The following is a 3456-nucleotide window of genomic DNA, read 5'->3' on the forward strand; positions in this document are numbered from 1 at the left end:
TGAGTGGGTTGCTTTTCGGGAGGTTTGTGGAGGCTGCTGGCTTGGGGGAGAGGTTGAGCCGGTCCCAAGTGCTTAAATTAACGTGAACGTAATTAAGGAGAAGACACCCCAGGAGGGAGGGTGGTTTATGTACAAGGAAGGGGCCCAAACTCCCAGAGAGTTTGTAGATGCAAGTATATCGTCTCTCTGCACAAACGTGCATACACAGGCATGCTTTTTTCTTCCCTTCCACCCTTTTTTTTAAAAGAAGTACTGATGGGGAGAGACTGTCCAGGGCAAAACCAACAGCACTAAATTATTTAAAATGTGATAATTATATATTCACACACGTAGGCATGTCTGTCTGTGTGCAGAGAGCCCCAGGTCACTTTTTCCAACTGGCAGCGGGGGGGAGTTAATGGAGATGCATTGGAAATCCGAGGGGGGCATTATCATGTAAGAGTCGTAAAACCAGCAGCGTTTACTTGGATTGGAACCATCAACCTCTGCACATGGGTGGTTTATGCCATTACATTTTCCTGCTCTCTCACCTTCCCCTTTCCTTCTGCTCTCTGGTACACACCTTTGTGGAATACTGTCTTGAGATGGATTGTCAACTTTTTAAAGCAGTGACTTTTTTTTTTTAAACTCAGTGGGTGTAACATCTACAGTAATGGAGCCCCAGTCCTGATTAGTCCAGGTAGATGTCTACTGCAACTGCAACAGTGACTGATAATAATAATCATCATCTCAGATAAGAAACGTAGACTAGTGCTTCCCAAATCTTACTTGGAAAGCAAGGGGAAGGCAGGATGGAAGGGTTTATCTGGGTCACTGCATCCAGCCTGAGGTAATTTTGGAAACCATATATATATGCACGAAGTTCATGCTGACATTAAGATTTGTTCCTTAGGCAAAGGATGAAGAAGAGAAGCAGGGGATCAAGGAGGTCAGCATTGTCTTTTTGATAGATTGTTCATCTGATGTTTTCAGACGAGCAATATCCAGTAGTATCCAGCACCAGATCCTGCATCTGTTCTGGAAACTAATATTCAGCACTTCTTTTAGCTCTTCATGTTTAAAATCCTTGTGTGAACGGCAGGTAACTAGTCAAAAAAGCTGCATGGGAAACACGTTGAGTGATTTAGTGTGTTTGTATGCATGCATGTGCACCTCAATAACAGAGAAACTGAGGCATGACATCAAAATGACTCACGGAGCTATTTAAATAGTGGCGGAACCAGAATTAAACTCCTAGCTCAGTCCTAACACATGTTTAGGCTCAAGCTCTGGGAGGATGGTGGAGGGAGAGAGGTTGTGCAGCCACGTCCACCTTAGGTAACATGAGAGCACTTGCTAAACTCACTGGTGCTAATGGGGGTGCTCAAACACCACCCCTGTAGCTGCCTTCCCATTGCTCCCCACCAATGAAAACACCAATACCTAAACAGTTGCATTTGGGATGCCCAGTTAAGATCAAACTCTCTAGCATCTTTTGTACTTCCTGAGGAGCAGCACTAACCTGCTCTTAACCAGGCAGGTATTTGCCTAAATTTTCTCTTGCCGAGGGTGTGGTTTCTAGATCAATTTAAGCTGATCTAAAGCCAGGCTCCTCCTGAAAAAGATAGTTTTTTCTCATCCCACCCCAGCCTGGACCTTCAGCTGTGCAACCCCACCCCTTTCCAATGCCAGTAGCAACACTTACATCCACACACAGGTCAGGAAGCTGATTCTGTTTTTAAAAGCAATCTTTTTTTAACCATTTATGTATTTGTTTTTGCTTAATTAATTTTCTGCTGGATCAGCTCCTTGTTCTGACTGACTACATATTGTGCAGGAATTAGGGAGTCCACAGGAATGCACAGCTGGGGGCAAGGAGAGGGTGTCTGGGCTGGGCTGCCTTAGGTTGGCTTAAACTGGTGGTAGAAGGGCAGACAGATGATTCAGTATCCCTCCACTCTCCCTTTCAGCTGCAGACAACTTGATTTCACTTTCTTTTTTGTTCCTTGTAGGCAGTTTGTTTTTCCAAAGTTTTGAGTGTTGGCCCTTCATCAAGCAGCAGCAGGGCAAGGAGACTTGCCTTTGTCATGGACAATGAGATTAAAAAATCTGTAAGGATGGAACAGTGGAATGGAGAGCAGGTGTCTCTGCTGCCTGAATTACTTACACCTGAATTGCTTGTAGCTCACATTTAAAAACTGACTAAATTTCAGGTCAGTGTGGTGCTTTGCAATGACATTACTCTTTGAGAGAAAGAAAAGAAAAAGATAGTTTGGATCCTGACTCGTTAACACCTTAGGTAGCTACTGTTGAAGCTGTATGTGTCATTGAAGAAATAGCAGAGGAAGAAAAGTAAACCTTGAAACCTCTTGATTTGACAGATTTATTGAAAAAGTGATGTTTGAATCTATTTCCTTCTTGTTTTGTCTGTTTAAGTGGTCTGGGTTTGGCCAAGTTTAGATACATCCTGATTTAATGCAGGCTATGTTCTTTAAAGAGGGGGCAATGCTGCAACTGTATCCTATGCTTTCATAGGAATAGTTGCGAGAGTTTAATCTTTTATAGCAGTATTTTCTATGATCCTATTGCACCAGGTACAGCATTAAATAAATGTGTGATAGTTTGCAATGGGGGTACTGCTTGCTTGTGTTCTTAAAACAGCATAACGAAAACACTCTAGGAGCGTGTGATGAGAAAGGGAATCTGTTAAAGAATAATTTTTTGAATGTGAGGTCCTCGGCTCTCGACTTCAGCTTGCTTTGGGACACAACAAAGAGCAGCATTTATTCTGCTGCATACAATAAAGCATGATGCAGCTCAAACTGCAATGGTTCAGTCCTCAGATCCGAGCTTGAATTTCAAATACCTTTCAAACAGAAAAGGTACAAACTGGATTGTCTTTCTCATGGACAACGTCTTTCTCTTCCCTCCTTTCTTGCCTGCTGCGTAAACCACATCCTGCTTCCTGTAGGATCAGTTCCACACAGGTTGCTGAAATATTGGCACCCTCACGTCATTGTCTTTTTCCTCCTCCTTCCTGGATCAATTAAGAAACCAGTTTTGCCTCTTACTCTTCTCTGCTTCTCTTGTCTGTCCTCCTCTTCTTGAGAAGGAAAACTAAATGCTTATGATGAAGTAATCCCTGTTTGTTGGCACTTGCTGCTTCAGATAATTTCTATAAAAACAAACTCCCAATGTTTCTGAGGTTCTACACAAGCCACATTACCAATTGAGAAACTTTTTGATCTCTTTGAGCTTTGCATGTATGCTCTTATCTGATTTTTGTACCAATTACTGCCATTGGTTTTGTTTGTGTGGAAGTCAGCATAGTTGGAAACATGTATTTGGGAGATAAAGGGTCTGATTTTAAAACATGAAATGGACAAAAATGTGCAGGTTTGCGCTTGATGAATTTTTATGTGCTGCTGTCATCATCATGTACCCATATTAGGCATATGCCAGTGGCAAAATTTGGCC

Source organism: Pygoscelis adeliae, unplaced genomic scaffold (genome assembly GCF_000699105.1).
Source record: "Pygoscelis adeliae isolate BGI_AS28 unplaced genomic scaffold, ASM69910v1 Scaffold286, whole genome shotgun sequence".
Taxonomy (NCBI): domain Eukaryota; kingdom Metazoa; phylum Chordata; class Aves; order Sphenisciformes; family Spheniscidae; genus Pygoscelis; species Pygoscelis adeliae.